This window comes from Coloeus monedula (assembly GCF_965178545.1).
Source record: "Coloeus monedula genome assembly, chromosome: 1".
Taxonomy (NCBI): Eukaryota; Metazoa; Chordata; class Aves; order Passeriformes; family Corvidae; genus Coloeus; species Coloeus monedula.
The window spans coordinates 15311247-15335521 of NC_138781.1; positions in this window are offsets into that span (position 1 = coordinate 15311247).

Genomic DNA, 24275 nt, shown 5'->3' on the forward strand with positions numbered 1-24275 from the left:
CCTCTAACAGTGTCAGATGTATGGACAGTGGGACCTGCATGCCCATTTCAACACCAAAGTCAGTGGTTCTAGCCCGGATACATTTCCGGCCTGCAGTGGGCTGGTGGATTTGCTGGAAGTTTTGCAAGGAAGATCTGCTGAGGGGTGTTTCGTTGTACAAGTGAAGGAAACAGCTTGGGGCAATGGCGCCATAACCCAGTACAGCTGTTTCTGCAGTGATCATTTGTTCACATTCTAGGATGCATTAAAATAGCGGCTTGGAGCATTTCTGTTGCTGCTTATCCTCTGACTGGGCTGTTGTTAATGCAACACTCACTCAGTGAAGTGTTTTGGATGAAATCCAAAAAAGCACTTAGGTGCCTAAATCCAAGACAGTGATCCACAGCTGCCTAAGGACTTAGGTTCACCTTTTTGTACGCCCCTTCCCTGAACCTCTTTAAAAACCTGGACTTCTGCAGTAGGTTGACTCTAGGTTCTGTTGTCTTGACTGGGCTTGGCCACCAGAGCCTGCCTGATGTTCCTGTGCTGTCCAGCCCTGCAGATGAGGTGGCTGTGTGGATACTCAGATGCTCTCTGGATGTGCCTGAACTCTGAATTCAGCAACCACAGCTGCTCTTGTCTGTGGCCAGCGCTGGTCTTTTCACCTGATACAGCCACCGTGGGGTTCTTTGCAGCCAGAGGGTCATGAAGAGAACAGCACAAATATGATTTTATGCTGATGAGGGAGGAGGCAGCCACTAGCCTGGCTTGAGAATGTTTCTCCCATGTAACACTCTCCTCTCCCACTCTCTAACAGGGCTCCACAGTAGAGGTGATGAAGATACCCTTCACAGAAAACAGATGATCTCTCCTCCACCGCTCTTGCTACTGGTGGCCTGATAGGCAATAGTGGAGTCAGGCCTGGCATCTGCTGCTTGTGTGGAAACTGGATGGGTCATGGGATGCCAGGCTCAAATCTACTCATACTGCCACCCATCAATATAAATCTACACAAAAATAACTTAAAGGCATTCCTAACAAGCTATAACATTCCTCCAATAACCAACTCCTCAATTACATTGCAGAGTGTATCTGTCCATGTGCCTCTTTTCTCCAGATGCAGCTCAAAATAGTTACAGAAACCTGGTTATCAAATGGCAGTGACTTACAGGGAGTGAGGAAGACCACAGTTGCTCTTCTACTACAGCTTACTCACCTTGCTTCTGAAAAAGCCGCTTACTTCCAAGAAAGCTCTGAGTAGATGAAAAACTGAGGTACACAGTTCCCAGTGCTGGGAACTGGTTATTTTGGATGTCAGCATCCTTTGACAACTGACAGACATCTCTGACAGACATTTCTCGACCACATTCACATGTCTTGCCATGAGACCATTAAGCTTTGCCAGGTTTCTCCTCTTGTCTGATAAAGCAGTTAGGGCTCTGTGTGACCGACACTTGCACTTTTCAAATACAAATCTCAGGTAGGGCTCTACATGCACAAGCTGTTTTCCTCATTAAGCCCTTCAGTTACTTCTCTTTACTTACATCCAAGCGGGGCTGTAAAAGGCTTAATCGATGTAACACATTCACTCCTGATGATGTCAGGGAGCCGCTATACCTATCTAACAGACGAGCTGATCTGCTAGCCAGTAAATTTGGGATGACAAGCAAGTTTATCGTGTTAAACCAGATGCCATCAGCACCCTTCAGTTCTGCAAAAATGCTCTAGTTCTTCAAAAAGATATTACTGAGATGTGTAAGGAAAACATGAGATCTGAGCCACTTCCTGCTCCGGCCTTCTGCAGTTGGCACCTCTTCCCACAATCAGGAGAAGAGCCCGATGTGGAAGCGTGTTTCTGAAATTATTTCAAGGATGAGATTTGGTGTCTTCTCTGCCTACATGCGTCCTCAGCAGGAAAACTGCAGAGCAGCAGAAGAGGGAAGATGAGAGCTACTGTGGGACAGAGAACAAATCTCCTGTAGATCTGTCCATGCATGTGTGTCTGGCTGGGCCCCATCCTTCAGCCATGCTGTGATCCATGTTTCAAAGGGACCATGATTACTTCTCAAATTACTGCTTCTGGCAGAACAGCAGAGCTGGCAACTGAGCTTTCAGGAATGTCTTTATCCTTCATGATCCATATGAAATAGGTCCAAGTAGTAATATTTTTGGAGAGCCAGATAAACAGATTTTGCAAAGGTTGGGAGCAGTAAAACACACTATTAATAAAACAGTCACAGTGCTCTTGGTTTTGGTCTTGTTGTGATAATTATAAGCAGAAGTTTTCTTTTGTCTGGTCAAAGTTTCTGCTGCTTCAAATTTAGAGCTGTCAGAGACAGCTGAGCAAGAGGGCTTCATTCAACAGACAGCAGTATTTGATTCAGTGAGTGCCATCATTCTGCTTTGGTAAGGTCAGTGGAAGAATAAAGAGAAGCTTGTCTGAGGACCCATTCTCCCATCCACTGTTAACACTACTGTAGCTCAGAGTAGCCTACCAATGGTGTCTTGGCTTAGAAAAAAAAAAGGACTTTTTTTTTAATATATATAAGCATATCCATCACTGTATACAATAGTAAAACTAGAACTACTTTAATTGTCATGTTTATTTTATTACTGCTGACTTATTTTAACATGGTGCCTTCAATAGGGAGGAAAAAAGGACATGCTCTCTAAATACTGGGCATTAGATACAAAGAAGAAGCTACTCATAATTGTGGTTTTTTATGCTCAGCCAAACATGAAAAAAAAGTGCCTTCTGGTGGCATGAACCTGCCTAGGAGCAGGGATTTTGTTCTGATAGTCAATAATTTTCTCTTCACATTTTCAACTGGTAAGTCTCAACAGCTACCATTAAGAATCAAAGTCTTGATGCTCCAGAGGCCAAAGCACCCACCATTTCACCTAATTTGTAATTTAACAGGTTTATCATTTACACTGTGATGTCTCTTTTAAAGGAAATCGCAGTGGAACTAACCAATACTAAATTTCAGGTGCAGGATGAAAATGTGCAGTGGAGCATACTTATGCTACAGACAGACTTGTGTGCCTGGGTACACTGCAGTGGATATTGCTGAAAAGGACAGCTTTTCTGCAAAGTTCTGTTATATCCCCTCAGCAGGAAACAATTATCTGTAATACCAATTTCCCGCAGAATTTTGCAAATCCTTCCCTACAGGGATTTCACCTTTCTTTGTTTTCCCTGCACAGCACAGAAAGTCTGACTGCAGTGATACAAAATCAGATCTGACTCATTTTTATTTTCAGCCTCTGGCAGCTGAAGGGAATAATCTCATTTTTGACTAGAAGGAGATGAACAAACAGGGTAAGGGCTGGTGATCTGAATCCCAAGAGGACCTCCAGCAGTGCCTTCCCACTGCGTCCATTTTGTGATGAGGTGCCCAAAAGGAGGGGTGGAGGATGCAGTGGGGTGGTTCCTGCTCTAGGGACACTCATGCCTTGGAAGGAGAAGGGGTCCAAATTCAGGCATGCCAGGGCCCCAAAACATCTGTGGGAAGGGGCACTGTCATAACCAGTGCCTACCTGGAGACACCCCTTGCAACACCTGCTGTCACCCCATATGTCCTCTGAAGACGATGAAATCCCCATGGCAGAGCCCCTGGCTGCCTTGAGCCACCTCTCTTTCTCTTTCAGCTGCAGCGTTGTGAGGAGGATTACAGCCATGGTAACCAGGAGTCACATTTTCAGCAGTTTTCTGCATTTTTTGTCTCTGTCCCTGTCCTCTCTTCTAAAGCAAGATATCTCCCTGCAGAGCTTCCTGACGGTGTGGGCACAGCCCTGCCTGTGCAAACAGTGCTAGAACCAACCCATGGCACATGGCAGGGGGTCTGCCTTTTTATCCCACCCTGGAAAGAAACTCTGAGCTCAGCATGGGGGTGCTTAGACTCCATACTGGGCAGGACATGCCCAGGAAAAGAGGATGTGTGGGGTTCACTGGTGGACATACAGAGCAGGGATGCCCTCCTCAAGCTGTTCAGCATATTCAGAGCTACTGTATAAGAAGGGTTCCTTGCATAATCCACTTTGTTCCAACTCTACATTTTTAAAGGGCCTTGGCTATGTAGTTAGGGATGCAGGTATGCTAAGCCTGGGATGGCCCATTTTCCTGTCCCCAGAGTTGGAAGCCCAGCAGCATTGGGGCCTGGCCCACTGACTGACAGGGACAAGTAAGAAGTTGGATTATTTAGCTGCATTTCCCACCAAGAGGAGGCTTGTGAGGTTGTGCTGTCAGTCCATCTGCACAAGGCAGTATGCTGCTCTGCTATAGCTGGAGGTGTTCCCAGGCCACAAAGTCCCTGTGGGTTTGGGACACGCGATGAGCTGGCTCTGTCCCAGCACCAGCTGCCCTTTGCCCAGGCAAGCGCTGGCTCCTGGCAGGGCAGGGGGTGCCCAAGGCAGTGGCTGAGGCAGCACCAAGGGCCAGACCCTGCAAGAAACCAATCTGACAGGCTCCCACGCGCCACTCCATCACTGTTTGTCCCTCTTCATCCCCAGCTGTTTATTAACTCCAGCTCAGCTGACCTGACATTCAGGTAAGCCAAATCTGATTTTCCAGCTGAGGGAGCCCTCAGATCTTTACCGTTTCCAAACAGATTTCATCAAGGAAAGCAGCGTGCCCAGCTGCCAGCTAGAGGAAACTCAGACCTTTGCAAAGCTCTGGCTGAGAAACAAGGAGGAGAAAGAGCACAGGAGCAGCACTGGACACAGCACATGGCTGAGGGTCTGACCTGGGATGTCCCATAAGGGCCTGTGGGTGGCCCAGGGTGCAGCTCCTCCTCTCCACGGCAGGCACTGGGGGCTGTTCACCCCTCTCCAAAATGCAGAGTGCATCAGAGTGGTGTTGGTGGTGAGGTCCTGGGGCCACTCTCGTGAACTGGTTCAGTAAGGCAGGAAGGGCAGGAGTGGCCCAGTCTTTGGAGGTACAAGAGAGATGGACAAACAAGGTGAAGAAACTCCTAAAATATAAAGAACACCCTCTGATATTTTTTTAATTTTTATGTACCTGGTACTAAAGATGGACAAATGAAATTCAAGTTTCTTAAGGTACTTTTTTAAAAAAACCTGTAGACCTAATTTACAGCTGTCTTTTTAAAATACACTGCAAAACGCTTGTTCAAAAGCAACATTTGCGAGCAAGAGGTGACTTTAAAAAAAACAGTGACAAAATTCTAGTTCTGGGAAGAACATTTTTAATCACAAAATCTGAGTAGCTCTGCTCTCCACTGTAGATGCTTTCAGACCTGCCCAAAGCATGTGCATGTGCATATGGAGCTGTGATTTGCCATTCTTTAGGATGTCTTTGTTGTTGGCCTTGAAGCTGCAGGAGATTTGCCTTGTTTCCACAGCAAAAGTGAGTACAGAGTGGCCTGCCATTGTCCAAGAAGTGTGAGTCCTACTGTGGAGACACACAAACCCACAGCACAGAAATTTAAAGCTAAATTAAATGGAGCAAATTCTGCAGGGCTGTTAATGTAATCTGATATTCAGCCCCGATCGTCCGTTTGTATTCATGGTCTTTTTACTTGCTAGACCTCTCTAGCAATCTTTAATTTAAAAAAATTCCTTTCCCTCTTGAGATCTCAGATGAACGGGGTAAAAATGTCATTTGTGTGATAATCAAGGTCTCCTTCAAGCAAAGGGTAGGATCTGGATAAATTAGCTACAACTTGGCAAGAGTGGAAATATCCATCAAAAGTTTGTCCTCTTAATTCCAGAGTCCAGGTGACCACAGTGCTAATTTTGTAGAAGCCGGGAGAGCAATGGCCAAGTGAAGATGCCCCACCTTGCTCTTCTTGTCCTCACTCTGCTGAAGTCTGTAAAAGGGGTTGGTGGCACCAGATCTCAGCATCTTTGTAATGGATTTCTATTTTTCAGTCTCAGGGCTTAGTTGTTTTTGGAATTTGAACATTTTTCATTCAGTTGTAGCATAGTTGTGATGTCCCATGGTGTGCTGCAACATTTACAAAAATCAACAACAGTCCAAGTCCTTTGTTGGCTCAGAGCACTCTTGGTTATTTCCGAGTGCCATGGCAGAAGCAGGGGCCACAGCCTTTCCCTGCAACACATCCTTGAGGAGGATGTAATTACTGAATTGGGTTTTCTGCTGGGCGTGCTCTGACTGACAGCCAGAGCCAACCCAACCTATGACAACTTTATAATAGTGGAAGCTTATCTGCCAGCAGTGCCAATAAAAATAAATCACCTACTTGCCTTATGCTCTGTGTAGATGAAAACAGAATCATCAATGGTCTTGTGTACTTCTACACTAACTCAACGCCCACAGCATTCCTTTTTTAAAATCAAATTGCAGGGTTTTGAGAAAGCTACTATGTATTGGAGTACGGAGAGCCGAGGTTCAGTGTGTATGAATTATGAGGTTACAATACATTCATTGTTTGTTTAAATACTGGTTTTTTCAAATTAGGTTTGCATGTATGAGTGTAATGTTCTCATTGACTACAGCAATGCACAATAGACCACCCACAGTTTGGGAGGGTGCCACGAGTTTGTCCCTCTGTGGGCAGACACCGCTTAGTTTTTCATCCCCATTCTGTCAAAGTATCTTCAGCCTGGCCTTACTTGTTCCTTCTAGATGAGCTGGAAACATATGTGGATCACATAATTTTCTGTAGTGACCTCATATACAGTTAAAAGATGATTTTAAATTGAAAGCCTGTAGAGTTGAGACCTGTTCCACTGATCCAAAATCCAGCATTTCCCACTCATTCAGTGTGGGAGTAAATCAAAATTTATTCCTCTGAAGTCAGAGATTTACATAACTTTAAAGCAGGGATGAGTGTACATACCTCATCTGTGAAGGGGGAACCACATAGCAGGTTAATTTTTTTATGATATACTGGGGTTTCAGCTGCTTTGGTACAGTTTTGTCATCATCCCTATAACCAGTCCTCCTACATTCATAAAGAAGTATGTGAGCAGGCAGCCAAATACAATGCAGTGTATGGAGGAATAGCTTCCTCTCATGTTGCATTGAGATAAAATTACATAACTCAAAGCCACCAAGGGCACAACCCCTGGCTGTATTTCCATCTGGAACATATGTCCTTGCCCCTTCCCCCAGCACTTGTAGGGGAGATGCTTGGATAGGTTGTTATTTATGTCAGCACAAACTGGTGGTACCAGGCACATCTCTGTGGTGGTGGAGGAAAGTATTAGCTCCAGCATCATTGTGGAGCATATGTATGTGATGAGATAATAGACATCTGGCAGTGAGCGGCTACTGGAGTTCTGTAAATCCCTTGGCTTGTAGTTTTGTGCAGAAAAGCTGCCTCCAGCACAGTATATGGCTGTATAGGCCTATTATAAAGATTTAATTAAATCTTAAATTAAATTAAAATCTTAAATTAAATATTGTGTTGGTCCTTACAAAGCACTGAGCTGTGTAATGCTGCTTTTGGATCCCCAGCTTAGCTCTTGTGCCCAGATGCCCCCAAGGACAATGTTGACTGAAGAGGGAGACAGGGAACCCCCAGGTGTCTCAGGACTTGCTTGTAAATCACTAGGGTTTGCTTTGCTGCTTCACATCCCAGGATTTTAGCTGGGCCAAGCAGCTCAGCATCTGCCCTTGGGCTGTGTGTATCCCACCTGAGACCCTGCACGTGATGTGTGCTGCCTGCACGAGTCTTCCCCCAGGAGATGCCACAGCCACAGCCCAGACACCCCCCACCGTAGCCCCGTCACACATCACTGTCCAGGATGTGCACCACGTTTTGGGCCTGTACAGATGTGAATGCCACATTTCTCACTTCTGGGACAGGAGAGATGAGTGTTCAGGTCCCTGCTCCAGGTGCAGGCTGTGCCCTGTGTCCAACTGCTGTTTAAGATAAGCACCCTAAACCCCTGTGTTATTAACTCAAGGTTAACACATAGTTATTCTTACTCCAAAACATGAGATTACAAACACCATTAATATTCACCACCATTGAGAACCCTGAGAGAGGCAAACCCGCTGTGGAACATACAGCACATTCAATTCTGCGATGGGTCATTGCCAGCACAAAATCCCTTGGGATGGGTGCCGGACAAAATTCAACTCTGTCTTGCACTGCCCTACAGCTAAACTGACTTCAGTTTGCATCCCCATGGCTTTATGTAGTAAACTGGTTGGATATTTGACCTCCAAAAGAATTTGAATGAAGTGTCTGATTCCAGTGCATGATATTCTGCAAATATCTATTTGAGTAGCCAGGTCTGAGTAAAAGAAAAGAAATCGAACAGAGGGATATGGAAAAAATCTTTTTATGCCTATAAAAGGATCACTTCAAAACCACAGGATTTTGTATAGGAACCTTTTTCCTTAAATAGTAGAAACAGTCACTGGGTGCATTCCATCAGTGTAAAAAATGGGGGTTAGATGAGAGCTGCTGTGTGCAGCAGCAGTTTCCTCTCCTTCCATCTCTTCCTTTCCTCCCCCCACCACACATGTACCTTGTCTTAGCCCCTGAAACTGTGTTTGTAAAAATCATGAGAACAGTATAATTACTATATATATATATATATATATATTTATACACATAGATATAATCAAACCCATACACACATATAAATATGTACATGCTGTGTAGTTAAAGAGGAACTGCATGGTGGGATTTTTCTGCATTCTTCAGGAAACACCTCTCCCACAAAGATGAACAAAACTTGGCTATGAATTTTGCTGGGTATCTAAAACACCAGGTCAGGCTCCTCTTACAGGCTCACACCTGCAGCCTTCTCCTGCCACCACCAGCCAGAGCAAGGACAATAAAACCCAGAACTCTTTGGCAATGGGCCAAATCCAGCCCAGCAAAACCCCGCTGACATCACGGGGATTAGAAGGGTGGCTAATCAGGACAGCAGGATTTGTGTCATTTTTTCACTTAGGATGCAATGCTGAGTCCCCCAGTGGTCAGTGGGGGTGGTCTGGGGCTGTGAAGGCACCTGGTCTCCCCAGGGGTGACAGCTGTGGGGGTGGCACTGGGTTTTGGGGTATCCTGTGTGTGATGCTATGGGAAGGAGCAGGAATGTGGGAATGGCTCTTGGAACCACTTGCCACTCGGAACAAGGGTCCTTTCCCCACCCTTTCCAGCTTGGGAGTCCCAGGCCAGCAGACGACAGTAGGGGAGAGAAGATTTCTGTGACTCTGGGGTTCATTGGCCCCTTTGAGCAGGTTTGTCTCAGGGTGGGTTGGGGAAAGGAGTCAAAATATTTCCATCTCCAAACTGGAGACAGACTAAGTCAAGACTGAAACCTTTTTGGAGGGATTTTTGAAAAACCAGGGTGGTGTCTTCAGTACTTTATAAGAAGAGTCTTGTGTTCAAATTAATGTGATGAAAATTTCATGCAAAGCGTCCCCAGGGGCTCAGGTTGGCTCCAGTCCATCCTTCCATCCCATGCCTAGGTGAATCCTTACAGATGTCTGGATAATCTGTTCTGAAAAACCTTTAATAACAGAACCTCCACAGTCTCCTGAGACAAAGTATTTCAGTATTTTACTACATTCACTATTAGGAACATTCCTTAAATCTGTATTAAATCTCTCTTAACTCTGTCCCAGCCAGAGCCAGTACACACCCTCACTGAAATTTTAGCATGTGGCTGATGTCTACAGCAGGGACAGAGAGAAGTTTATTCATTTTCTTTTTGCTCAACCCCTTATGTGCTTGAAAGCAATTTTTTTTGTCTCTTTAGATTTCTGTTCTTCAATCAAACCCAGTTTCTTTAGCCTACCTTCCTGCACATACCTATATACACCTTTCTTGAGGAATACCACCTCCTTCCATAAGAGAAATCTTTAGGTGAAATCTCACACTATCAAGGGGAGCTGAACTGAGGGAAGGGGGGTGTCTTACACGCTGTATTTCTGTCTGTGTAGTTTACGGTGATGTTTGGGGTTTTGTTTGCTACAGTATGACATTATAGGTCATTATAGGCAGCCCATGACCCATCACAACCTGCAGGTCCTTGGGGCTGACCAGCAGCCCACATAGTCAGTGCCAGCCTGACTCAGGGACACTGGGGAAAGCTGTGCAGTCATCCCTCCCAAACTGCATCTTTGGGGCTTTTAATCCCTATTTCCAGTTTGTCATTCCTGCAACCTACAGTCAGCAAAACACCTGCCATAGCTGGAACGAGCACATTGCTAATTTTCACACTGCCTAAGCTGTCACTGAAAATGTTGGTTAGTTCTGTTGTTCCTTCTGGGATGAAGGGAGCCCCCCACAGTCCCATTCTAGTCACTCCCTTTGTCAGCAGGGAAGTACTGACACCTTTCACACACAACTTTTTTGTAGCTTCACCCTTCCCACAACAGTTTCACTCAAAATTCTCATTTCTGCTCATTTCTGCTGCTTGCCTGTGAAAGGGCTGACACTGTCGTGGTTGCTAGAAACCAGGAGGGAAGTGTGCGGTGGTGAGAGTGCACACACTTACTCCTGCTCCGTGTACTGATCTAGAAAACACCTCCTGAACATTTTTTAATGTGACCTGGCAGCAGACCAGGGTAAATGGCATGTTCTTTTTCCAGTGCTTTGGCCCAAAGTGTGTTTCAGAGGCTTAAAAGAATAGTCAGTCAATTAAATGTGATAAACGAGGCCATTTGTCACCAGCATTTTCACTTTTCTTTAAAGTATAAAACGAGATAATGAGCAGGGCTTGAAGAAATCCTTTGTGGTGTTGGAAGCCAAGGTCACATGATATACAGAACGGATTTTCTGCCTCTCCCATCATGAGAATGTGATCTGACAATACTCCTTCTCATGACACAGAAATCACAGACAACGTTAAGAGAGAGGGGGAAAAATCACTAATGGTTGAAAAAACAGTGACATGTTGCAATGAAGATAGGGAAAGAAATGCACTTAGTTAAGGGCAAATCCACCCCCACTGCAAACTTCCTGTTGTAGGTGCTGGTCAATAGGAACACACACAGAGACAGCTGCATAGCACCTTCATCTTACAACAAAGTTTGAGCAGCAGGGTATGTACCAACACATCACCTGCTCAGAAGCAGCCGAGCACCTATCCAGGGCTGGCAGTGTTTGGTGGAAAAGATGGATCACCCATTGCCTCAGTACAGAGGAAGGGACACAGCTGTAATGGGCTATGGGAGCTGTGGGGTCCTGCACAGTGGGAGTCTCAGGGCTTTGGGGCTCCAGGTGGTGGGAGAATATTCCTCCTGTAATGTCCACAGATTCATCCAGCACACTGGGACACCCCATTCAGTGACAACCACATAAGCAATGTCACACAGGTATGTATGGCATACAGCCCACAAGAGTGGTGGCTCTTAGGTGCAGGTTAGTATTCACAGCTGGAGGCTAGAGCTGGATATGGATCCAGAGCTGGAGTGTCTCCAGCTCTCTTTTGAAAAATAACACCTTTCTTTCTGGCAGGTTACCAGAATGTGTTTCCTTCTGCATGCTGCTCTTTTCTATCATGTGTGTCTAGGAATTAGGAAACATTTACTTCATTGTGTGAAACCTCTCTGCACCTGTGGGACATGAACATATTGACTGTATTGACAGCATTTCACACTACGCTGTTTGCCACCAGGTCAGTGTTATCTCTGTACGCTTTTCTCATCTCCTCTGCACATGCACCCACTTGTGTAAGAAATTACTCTTTTTTTTTTTTTTTAACTTGTTTTCTCTATCAATCATCAGTTTACACTGAGTATATTGAGGCAGAAGGGCCAATAAGTATGGTTGTGCACAAACAGGAATGGATATTTAGGAACTGAGAGCCACTGACAGTTGGTCTCTACAACCAATGTGTTATTTATGTCTGCACTGTGCTGTCTTGGCAGCATTTGATTTAGTCCTGGGATGAAACCCCTGCCTTTTTGCAAACATGGACAGCCTCACACATGCCTCTGACATTAAATGATACGCACAGTGCAAGGAAACATATATTTTAAGAAAACTGCCCAGATGCACCAGCAATGAGAGGTGTTGAAGTATCTCAAAAGACTGAGAATTAAAATCTTATGAAAGAAAACGCAGGTCAGGAGGGGCCAGTCAGGTACCAAACAAGAAAATGCCAAACATGCAGTTGAGCCACTGATTCAGCACGAGGTTACCCTCAAGTCCATGTGTTTTCATCTGACAATGGACTTTGTGCCTGGCCTTTGGCAGGGGGTTGTGTGGAGGAGTGCCCTCCTCAGCACCCCAGTGACCCAACAGCAGCAGCCTATAGCCACCTTCAGCCAGGTGAAGGTTTCCAGCATCGCAGTGGCTGCCACAGTTGGGTTCAATGATCTTTGGGGGTCCCTTCCAACTCAGGATATTCTATGAGTCTATGATTCACATTAGCGAGGTCTGTGCCTGAGGGGATTTTTCAGATGAGGTTTCAAGCACCATGACAATATTCTATGCTCTATTAAACTGCTGGTAAGAGCAGTTTGTCTGTCCCTACCCCCACTGGAAGCAGGCTCAGGCCCAGCTCATGAGCTGCCCTGGCTGTAGCTTGCTGAAAGGGTGGGATAATCCTGCCGAAGCCCTTGGTGAGCTGCCCATTTCCTCTCCTTCTGACTCGCTTGCTTCCAAAACAAATTCCTGTTGCAAAAACTCAGGTCCTTTCAACTCCGCATTCCTGCGTGCTACATAGCCCCTTTGAAAGGAGGTGAACTGGTACAACTCAGTGAACTTGAAAGGAAAAAGATCCCAAATAATTGTTGGAAATGATTGGAAACAAATATCTCATAAAACAACATGTTTCTGATTGTTTCTGAAACAGATAGCCAGGGTCTGTTTTCATAAGCATGGAGACTTACCACAGGCAGGCAATGGAAGTGGGGGAGTCAATGCCAACACCATTCCCCTTCTCATGGCCAAAGCTCCCGGGGATGGCTGCCTGCAAGAAGAGGTGGTTGTGTGAAGGTGCTGCCACCATCCCTTCCACCAACAGTGAGAGAAACCCACCCCTGCAGTCTCTAGCTATGGCCCAAGGAATGAACCCTCAACCCCTTCTGCAGCAGAGACTTTCTGGCATCCACTTCATTTGTTTGGGTTTAAAGAGGAGGACATGGAGAAGGAGGGGGAGGGTCTGACGCCCACAAGTTCAAATTTACAGCTTCAGAAAGATAGTTTCTTTGCAAACTCTTTCCACAGTTTACTTCTTCCTGTTATCTCTACAGAAGGTTGAGCATCTTTAAAACTGCATAAGCTTCCCTTAGGGCGGCTTGTTTTCAGATCTCTTCTCAGCCCCATTTCAAGCAGGGACATCAAAGGCAAGGCAAATATGGTCCCCTGTTAACTTGGATCCACTTGGAGCTAGTCTAGGCAGTTCCAGCTTGCCATGATGTTCACAATCTTTCGAAATATTTACTTGTCTGACCAACAAGAGAGTTATTAAATAAGTTATGATGTCTGCAGTTTTGTGTAAACAATTTATAGTGCCGTGATTGATGCTGGATGCTGTTTGGAGAGAGGCAAGACGGATTGTATATACTGGGCTTCAGTTTGGAGAGTTCAGGCCCAGGACTGGGCAGTATTCTACCTAATAAATAACAATAGTTAAACATTGGACTCACACTGCTTCAGTGCTCACAAAGCCACACAAACAGGGTTTGAATTAAACCAATGCCGCTTTGAGCAGACCTTGGCCATGCAAACATCTGAGACCTTTGCAGGGGTGCCTAGTACAGTGGTCACAGTGCCTAGTTCTACTTTTGCCCCATGCCTAGGTTGTCCACAACCCTCCAGCACTCTCTGGGCAGAAGGAAACAGCTGGTTTTGTACGTAGGACAGCCAGAACAGATGCAGAGCATCACACTTCAAGCTGCTTCTCCAAATCTAGGAGGGTGAAAGTTGGGAAGTGAGTATCACCATGTTCAGGAGGCAGATCCAGTCCTTGCAAGAGTACAGTGAAATAATTGGGCTTGCTTCTTTTGGCACAGCTTCAGGTCATGCTACATGGCTGGCTTCCTCTGTCTTGCATTTTTCAGGGCATTACATCAGGTTCCCAGGGGCTTCCAGCTTCCTGCTGCAGTGCTTTGGGTCACATTGCCAAAGTCCCTTTTCTGGGTGAATACCTTTCATTACAGGTGTGTATGACCGTGAGAAAACTGGTGAAAGTGGAGCAATGCAGGAGTGTGATTGCTGTGAGTTAGGGGTGTGTGCAGCCCAGCTGGTGAGACGTGGCTACAGGCAAGCACAAGCCCTCATGAGACGCCAAAGCAGAAAAGAGAGGGCATGGGCTAATGTCAAACTGAGAGGAAGTCAGAGGCTTTCATTCAGTTCAAACTGGAAACAAGTTGTTTCAGTTCTGAACCATCAAAATGTTTCATTTCTGAAATTAATCATCTGGGACATGTCTGAAACAACAGTTTCAGGACCATGCAGTTCCCTAAAATTTTCTGTAATTTGACTTTCTGGCCCGATTGTGGATAAAGTTATGACTCTCAGAAGATCCCCTGAAGTGGAACTGCCAGGCCCAGTGGCTATGCAAGAGCTACCACTGAAAGGCAAAAGTTTGGAAGGAGAAGAAGAAAAATCCCTTTCTAACTACCAAGCAGACGTTCAGATTGATTGGTACAGGCAAAATTTTTAAAAACCCCTTTATTCTGGAAATCCTATTTCAGACACATTCACTGTCAAAGCTTGACTCCAGGTGCTCTGAGTAAATAATAGCAGGAAATTAAAAGGAGGTAATTAACCCTAACACTGACACAAGGTGTCTGGGTGGATGAGAGCTGGATAAAGGCTCTATGTACCCATGCAGAGAAAAATGTGCTTCCTCTGAACAGAGAAAAGTAATGAAGTATTGATTTGAAATTATTGAACTGATACTTCATCCATGTTGCTGACCATGGCCTTGGCTAATGGAGAGAAAAGTACAAGGAAGTCTTTCCCATTCAGCCTGGAAAAAAGAAAAGGATGTCTGAGGCACGTTCCACATACTGCATTCACTGTGGGAGGAAAGTAATGCTCAGTGCCCTCCTGGTGTTCAAAACTCTTTCTGCAATCATCTTTAGCTGAGAAAAGGCTGATTGATCTCCCAGCTTCACCACTAGTGTTCACTCTAAAAAAGACTGTACCTTTTCATTTGCTCTGTTGAAATCTGCACTCAGAACAAAAAGGATCTCAAGCAAAATGCAGCCTGCCTCTCCCTCCCAAGGGACCATCCAAAGACACACTGCACTTAGCAAAACAAGTGAAGGTTTCGGGGGGACCTAAGGGACAGCAGGCTGATGGCACCACTCTTGGTCTCCTTGGAGATATGTCTTGATGTAATTAATGACAAAGAACTGGGGCAGGAATAAAAATGATTCAGAGAAGCTTTGGTATTTCTCCCCAGTTCGGCTCTATGATTAAACCCACACAGAGCCTTGAATTAAGACATGAGCCTCAATTATAGCTAAGGAGCAGCATAATGAATTATCTTATTCGCACTTACTTTAGATGGTGAGTAATTCAATTTCCACCCAAATCCATGTTGGCTATGAAGATTTAGCCAATAACTGATTCATCAGGATGCTGGAAGAATGTGGAATTAGAAATGTAGAAGAAGGGCTGTAGCTCTCTCCACTAATATACTGCTGATCTAGTGTAAACTTTTTAACAGATAACATTAATACTACCAACATTTCTGTGTAAGTTCCACCTTTAACTAAAATTATATACAAAAAAATGGCCTGCTAAATGAAGAGTTTAAATCCTCTCTTTTATATACAATACAAAAATATTTTTATTTGGGGTGGGGAATCCTTCTTAGATTTGCAGACTCCAGCCAAATAGTTCAGATTATGTTGTGTGTTTTATGTATTTTTAGGATCTTTTGCTCAGAAAATTCCCAGAACGCCAGGTTGTGAAGTCATGATTTAAATACTACTTAAAAATATCAGCAGCCTTAGCTTCCTCCTGCTCCCCAGAAGTTGTGAGCTGCAGAGGATTGGCATTACTGTATTTCCAGCCTCAGCTATGGTGTGTGGGTACCAGTAGGAAGAGACAGCTCTCAGAGCAGTTTTCCTGCATCCGGGGAAGGAGCCTATGTCTGGAACTTACAGGATTTTTGAGTTATTGGGGCAAAAACAGTATGTCTTCTGAAACTCTGCCCTACGACTCTGGAACAATTTGAGGGCTGGGTCCATAAGTCCTGTGGAGCAGGGGCTGGCTTTCAGAGCTACAGGATCTTCAGCCCTGGCAGAAGGAGGTGCTGGCCCACAGCACTGTCCTCAGGCAGAAAACCAGTTTAATTAAATTTTTAAAATAGTGTTTGGAGTCAATTTTGTACAGCAATTTATAAAGAGCTCAAGGGATGTTATGGTTTAAATAAATATTTAAGGGAGATCCCTCTCAATTTAAACACAGTGAAGCGTAGCATGTGAAAAGCAGCAGTATTTGATTACACATATGCAGGAGGCCAAAACAATCCATTATGAGCAAAGGCGTCGGAGGTGGATAACATAATTTTATTTGATTGTGTTTTCCCAAGGTAAGTTATTGACAAGGCAATTCCTGCCACGTGCCAATGTGCAGCAGGGGTGCAAACCCTGGCAGTCCTAGCCAGTGGATGCACAGTGCAAGAAAGCCACTCTGCAAGTGCCATTGACAGTTTGCCTGATGGCAGTGTAGGGTTTAAGTCCACGGGTGGCTGCTACCCAACATGCAGCAGCAGGACCCTGTGCCAGAGGAGAAGGGGAAAAGGTGGGCATGGCTGGTTGTGCACAACCCATCCCATGTGCTGGCCAGTCTCTGATGGACACACAATTGATGGCAGAAGGCTGCACATGGCAACGTGGGTTTGCTTTACAACCCTTCTTGATTTGTTGAGGGTCAGGGATGGTGACTTGGGTGAGAGTTTATTGTGCACAGTGGCAACAGAGCTGGAGCCACCTTCTGCAGTGGGATGCAAGGAGCTGCTGTTCTGCCCTCCAGGAAGACAGTGCCAAGGGCATGAACATCCATCTGGTAGTAGCAGAAAAGAAGAGAAAACAAGAAAAGTTCTCTGCTGAGGGGCAGGACATCGAAATAAAACTGAAAACATACTAAAAGGCCGTAAGCAGTTAAAAGTGCTCAGTGAGTTTGAGGTTGGTAGGAACCTTTGTGTGTCATAAGTCTCATATATAGACTTGGATTATGGGATTCACAAGGGTGTTATAAATTAATTGATACAAAAAGGACTTGGGGAATACAACACTTGTCTCACTGTCAGAAACCTGAGCTTATGTCTGGGTAGGGGTTTCCCAAATTTACCAGTGCAAAAGGCTGAAATGCTCATCTTCCTCACCCTGTGCTGGCCTTCTTCTTTTGAAAAAGGTAAGGCCATTTTGCCTTATCAGAAATGAGTATTTCTTTCCTGATATGACCGTGTATTCACTCCCCTTCTGCATCTGAGTTGCAAGACAATAGAGCACAAAATAAGTCACTTTTCCAAAGTGTCCCTGGAATTGGAGGATTCTGTAAAGGTCACGCAGCCCAAGTGACACGTGTTTCATGGATGCATCTGAAGATGTGGCAGATCCCCTGTATTAAGCAGGACCTGATTTATGTAGGAGAATGCTGGTGGTCACTACAAGAGTACTTAGGCCTATGCCTTGAGAGGAGACAAAATCTGTACACCCATTCATAAGCAAAATTTTTTGATGTTTCACCCTAATCCACATCACTGGACAGCAGAATAACATGAAGACATATTTCTGTTTGAAGTGCAGTTGTAGGAAAGTAGCAACCTTCTCTCAGGTCTGGGATCAATTTGATTCTCTCAATCCATGGGATCTGGAGACCTCAATCTTACTGTACAATTACATTCAGAAACCCAAGATTCCAGCATGGATCAGGACAGAAGACCTGGCCCACACAAGCCATGGAAATACGGGGGTCTGCAAAGTAGGTAAAAACTGATAATTTGGAAAAAAAGAGCATTAATTTCTGAGACAAAACAATTCATGATTCATGACTAATTGGAAACAAATGAGTAATAGCATTACACAAAAGCCCCATTTTGTTCATTGAGGAACCACAGAATTAATTGCATGTACTTTAGTTTCCAGCAGAGGCAAAGTCCCAAGGCACAGTGTGGTGATTGTTGAACTAGTCATGTTGTACATACTGGTTTAATTCAGACCAACACTGTAGGAAGAGCATGGAATTCTCTGAGTGAAGTCTGAGCCTCAATTAGGTCAAACAATTCATCAAGCAGTGAAGGTTTTGGGTTAGCACTCATGAAGTGACCTGACTCTTTCCCTGGGCTGTGTGCAGTGCAAGGAGCTGGCTGGACCAGCTGGGGTGGCAGATGAGAAGGCAGCAGCTCTTTTAGATCTGTGCAAGAAACCTTATGCACAGACCTGACTGCTTCATTCATGATGCTGCTCCCTACGTGTAATCATCTCATCAAAGTTGTAACAGCAACATCCTCCTGGCTTTATTTATTTTGTGACAGCTTCCACAAGGACATCCCCATTAAACATCTCTGGTCCTTGAACTGCCAGTCTCTACTCCACTCATCCGTACTCACTCAGCATCAGACTTTAGTGATGTCCATAGAGGCAGAAGCCCGTAAGTATCCACCACTCCTTTTCCTTTTCTGTTTCAGTTCTCCTGCAAATCCCTGCTTAAAGCTCCTCATTGTGACATCCTTGACTAAGGTGAAGCTGTTAGTGCTCATCAAGCACTGCCTGCAGCACTGGCCAACACTGTCTCACAGCTCCTTAGCACTCCTTCCTCTCTCAGTAGCTGTCTGTAGGCAGCTCTGATCTTCTCACACTCTTCTCACAGCTCCTGTCCTTCTGGTCTCTGTTTCTCCAGTCTCACTGCAGAAACTGGGAGCTGAGTCCTGGTGTGCGCATGGGGCTCCCAGGAGCTGGTGAAGATGATGAAGCTTCACTGCCTGTCTCTGTGGAGGGAGGGGCTGTCCAGGTTGCTCCATAGTCTATAGTCATAAAAGAAGTGAAGTAAGCCACCTTTCCCTGCCACTCCAGCGGGAGTGGGAACAAGCAGACTGGAGCTCCCTACCTTTCAATGTGGAAATCACGTCAAGTGGCACAATGAACTGAGATTTCACCATCTGTCTCCAATGCTGCATGTGCATTGAGTACAAAAATAGGCTATAAGAATACTGTTACAACTGAAAAATCCATGAGGCAAGAGATGCCAGAATTAGGCCTCCTTTGTGCTATGTGTTATGGTACAATTGTTAATTAGATGAACACACACAGTATTTTGCCAGAGGTCTCAGCTTTATCCCACGGTACTGGATGGTCTTTTTTAACTGGAGATGTTATAGAGAATTTTGGGTTTTTCCCTTAGACTTCAGCATAGTCCTAGGCTTTATTTTCTTCCTGAGTTCTCCTCAAGAAAAATTACTTACTTTCCCAAAACTTGGAATTACAATGACACACCTCCCTAGTGCACCTGGGTTCTTCACAAGTGTCCCTGAGCTCTAGTACCTCTGTCAAGGGTGGTGGTTCTTTAGCCACTTGAATAAAATGGAAACAGAGACAGGCATGTAAGCAAGAGCTTGACTGCACCAGACACTGGTTTATCAGGGCCTTGGTCACTCATCCCAGCTGTCCCCAGGAGGTGACCAACAGACATGAGGCTGTGCAGGAGTGCTCAGCATCAGACACACTGGACATGCTCGAGGCAGAGCTCCCGCCAACTCCCATCCCAGCAGCAGACATCAGGAGCAGGGTCTTATTGCACATGCAGACAGTGGGGCACCCCACAGCCACTGGCTGCAGACTGGGGAAAGTCTCAGCAAGACCTGGCACAGATGACCCTGCAGAGAGAGTGGGACTCAAGCCAGTTCTGAGAGGTAGCCCTCACATTCCCAAAAAGGGACCAAGGGGGGCAGCTGAGGTTTCATGTCAGGCTCTGGAATGCCCAGACTCTCCTGATGGTTCACACCTTCACCCACACCTTCCTGACCTGCTCCCAAGCCCCCTGGCTCCTCACTTGTACCATGTACTCCCCATCCCAATCCCATGCAACCCCCAGGCTTTAGCATCCGAGTACCAGACCGTTGCTTAGCCCAGCATCCCCTGGGTCCCTGTCTGCCACCAGGCTGTGACAGGAAACTATCAAAGTGTTGCTCCCTGCCTGCCTGCCTTTCCATTGGCCATCAACTCTGCCCTGAGCAGCATTACATGAAGAGCCCATCTTCATCCTGCTCCTCGAGCTGGGATGACTCTTGGGTTGCAGAGAGAGGACGGGGTTCCTGCTGTGCTGTGGGGAAGAACAAGGATCTGCAGGAACTTGGTAGCACTGGATGTTTGCACAGGAGCATTGGGGTCAACACTGGGAGCTGCTGGGATTCTGGGCTGAGCTCACTCATCTGGGAAGGAATCTCAGGAGATTTTGACTGCTCAGCCTTAGCATGTCCCTAAGAAGTTGCTATTTTCTCTTTTCTTCAAAGGCTATCACTAAGCCAAATTGGAGGAGATTTACAAAGTTTAAAAAAAAAAAAAAAAAAAATCACATTCCCAACAGAAAGCTGCCAAATTTCAGATCTCAACTCCAAAGCACAGAGGGATAAGAACAATCCAAAGAAAGGATCACCAGGTTCCCCCCTCCTGTTTCTTCCTTTCTTTTTTTTCCAGTTGGACAACAATTCCTTTTTCCCTATGCTCATTCTTGGAATGAACAAAACTGGCTGGACAGTTTTGGCTGAAATTTTCCAGAAAAGAACTTAGCCCAAGGCAGACAATCAAGTTGGAAGAACTCGGTCTAAACTATTCAAGTCTGACAAAGTTATAAGCAACACCGAAGGCGGTCCTATAGCAGGACAGAGATGAGTAACCTTTATCACAGGAGCTGCACGCGATCCCACCTCTGACGCACTCTGTGTTATAATAGCTGATGATGCTGCTCCATTCAGGTGCATCTGATCACGATTCAGATATGTCACCAGGAAAAAAGCTTTAACTCAGTCATCCCACTGAGCCTTCCCACACCCCTTCCTACTCGAACAGCTCTTTCCATCCAACAACTGATCACACAGAAAAACACAGCTCCCTCGCCTCCAATATTTGTGAGCTGTGTGTGTGAGCCTCGGCTTCTTGGATAGAGGCAGCTGATGCTAAAATGGGATTGCTCTCTGAACTAATGTATTTGAAATTAATAAAAGAAATAAAGCAACACACTCCTCTGGCATGTTCCCATGCATATTTTCCATAAAAGTTAATTTTTCCACAAGAACAAGTTGTGAGTTTGTGGGGGTTTTGCACTGAATCTTGATACGGAGCTTAGAATTCTTGGCACTGCTTAGGATGTTAAAATGACATCAGCTCCGCTTTCTATATTGGAATTTTATAGTTCCTGCCTGACCACATTTCTTTGTTTTGCACATATTCTCTCTCCGAGCTGCCTCTCTGCCGCGGTGTGCTCGGAGAATCGGGAAGAGCCGCGTGTTTGTGTTCCTTACAGCCCTGCTTGTCCCTCCCTGTGCTGGGCACCCAAGTGATAAAGCTGCATTTCTCTCCCAGGACAAAGCAGCACTGTTGGCTCAAAGGAGGAGAGCACCTTTTCCAGTCGAAAGAGGACCTGGTGTGCTAAGCAGGGTCCTCCTCTTTCCTCTGGCCGAGCAGGAGTGGAGTGCATGCTGCCATGGGAGTGACACGGCTGTGGGACAGCAGGGACCAGGGCAGGACAGTGACTGCACACAGGACAATGTGAAACCATCCTGTCTCGCTCAGGGAAGGGAAAAAGGAGTGGAAAGCAGAGGAAGGGGAAAGTGAGCATCTCTGTGCGGGAAACAAGGCTTTCTCCAGCACTGGAAAGGTAGCACCTGGAGCAGCATTTGTTCGTGTTACCCCGATGGAGGGGGGTGTAAGTGCCCCCACAATGCAACCACACTGCCCCATGCCTTAGGGCAGGGAGGGGCAGCATTTTTTAAATTAAGCAAAAATGTGAGTAACGGTGTTTCCATACTCCCCAGCAGTGCCACCCTCTGTGTTTGAACACCGTGGTGCCTGAGGACTGATGTGGTACTCGGGATCCCCTGTGAAAAACAGCACGGGGCTGGGAGAGTTAACAGACTGGCACTGGGAGTACAGTTCCATGGGCATTAGCACAGACATCACGCTTGTTTCCTGGATTTCAAATAAAATAAGGATTCAAGGAAAGATGATGCTTTTCTACATGCCCTGTGACTTGGAAAGCAGTAAGAGCAAATAAAGGCAGTTAATTATCTGGCACGACGCATCCAAACATTCCTGAAAGCACGGTTCCGCCGTTACTGTGAGAGTCACGCTGGAGCAGCATTAGCATATACTCTGTAAACAGAGTCAGTGCCATCCTCCAACACAGCCTCAGCCTCCCAAATGGGGTTAGAGCAGCTGGACAAACCCAGGAGGGACTATACCTGACAGCAAAATGCCAGTTTTGCTTTAGTCTGGCTAGATCACAGTAGTACCTGGGTTTGCTATTTCCTACATGCTCAGCTTCTCTCATGTGTGATGGAGAATCACTGCTCCTTGCTTCTCTGTGCAAGATTTATCATTTCATCATTTTACTGTCGTGTGGAAATAGCCAGAAGACCAGACTAACATTTAAAGATTGTGAAGCCATTTGCCAGACACTTCTTGCTCTATAACAGCAACATTTTTACAATTGCATTTGCAACAGCCGTTTTGCAATCATGTTTATAAGCTCCTTTACAAGCACATGCAACCGTATACAGAATGCAGAAAATCTTTACCTTGCTTGCCCAGAGGAGAGAGCCTGGCTTCCTCTCATGGATCAAAAGTAGGATGAAAAACAAACCCGAGAAAAACCCTGGAACAGACTCATCTGCTGAGAGTTGCTTAAATCCCAAGCCTGCTCCTGCTCGCAGCTCTAAGTTTGTGCTCTGAATAGAGGCTGTGTTATTTTAACCACAGGATTTCTAGTCATGGGGGAGGAGAGATGGATTAGGTACGTTTGCAATCTAATGCTTCACATTTACCTCAACTGAAATGAACTACTTTTAGCCTGATGTAAATAAATACAGCTAAGATATAGATTTCAAGAGCCCACTAACCAATTATGCTTAAACTAACATGCTAAATAACTGTGGAAAATTCCAGAGGAATAAGATAACATACTTTTGTGTTCTTTCCTAAATAAAAGGCATGTGTGGAATTTCATGCTAGATACTATGACAAGTGAGGGGCAGCAGATGAACTCTACAAGCTAACCTATGCAAGGTGCTGTACCTCATAAAACAGTATTCCTAACACCTGTTAGCATGGATTTCAGCAGGCAGCCCAGAAATTTGCATTTTTGTGGCTTGTAAAAGGTACAGATATGAGGGATTTAAATCTAATATTTCAAAAGAGCAAGTAAAGCTCTCTAAGTTAATAATGCATGATTTTAAAAGGTCACAGGGTCTGTAGTTCTGTGAGAGCACAGACATTAACCCACTGAACTAGTGCCACCTCCAACAGGGATGTAAGCTGGATATCCCCCTGCAGCTCATGGATTATTACAGAGAGTCTTAAATGCAGGCAAAGTATTGTGCCTAGGACAATTGTTTATGATTTTGTTGTTTAACCCAACTCAAACTCTGCCTTCCCTTCCTGGTTTATGGTACTTTGATGTCACATCTGATGCAGTTGCAAAGAACAACTATGGTCCAGGCTTCTATGGCCACTGCCCAGGCTTCCATGGTCACCTCACAGCTGATGGAAAAGAGATTTCCTCACTTTCTAAGGTGTATGATTTGTAAATAAAACACATTCTTAAACTTTGGGATGAACTGAGAAAAAGAATTTGAATGCAGAGCACTAGAGGCTACTGGACAAATTGCAATTTGTCTTTGACAGCAGAGGCTTCAGGAACACAAGTTTAATTCCATTTTGGATAAAACCTGGCTCTATAAATAACATTATCTTACAGTTACATAACTCTCTTCATCCCAAAGTAGTGCCGGGTGCTTTGCAGATGTAATCATCCTTTCTGAAAAATGCGGGCAGCCCTCCCGGCCTGGCCTGGAGGATGGGGGCCCGTGCTGTGCAGGAGGAAGGCAGCAGAGCATCCAGCAGCAGCATGGCTGGCTCCTGTCCCTCAGCAGGAGCAGGGGCATCACAGCCAGCGCCCGGCTCGTGGGGGGCTGGCCGGGAGCGTGGGGACTCAGCTTGGTGGGTCACCCAGGCACGGCCGAGAGAGCTCGCTCTGATGTACGGGTCTGGTGTCTTTAACAACCTGCAGCGGTTCAGAGCCTGTCACCCACTTCAGCCTGCAGCTTCCCCAGGTGGACTGGGGCATCTCCAGAGATGCCAGCCTGCTTCCCAGAGCTTAGACTGAGCTCTCTGAGCTTCCCCTGATGCATGGCTCACCCTGGCTCCCCTGAGCTTGGGGTTT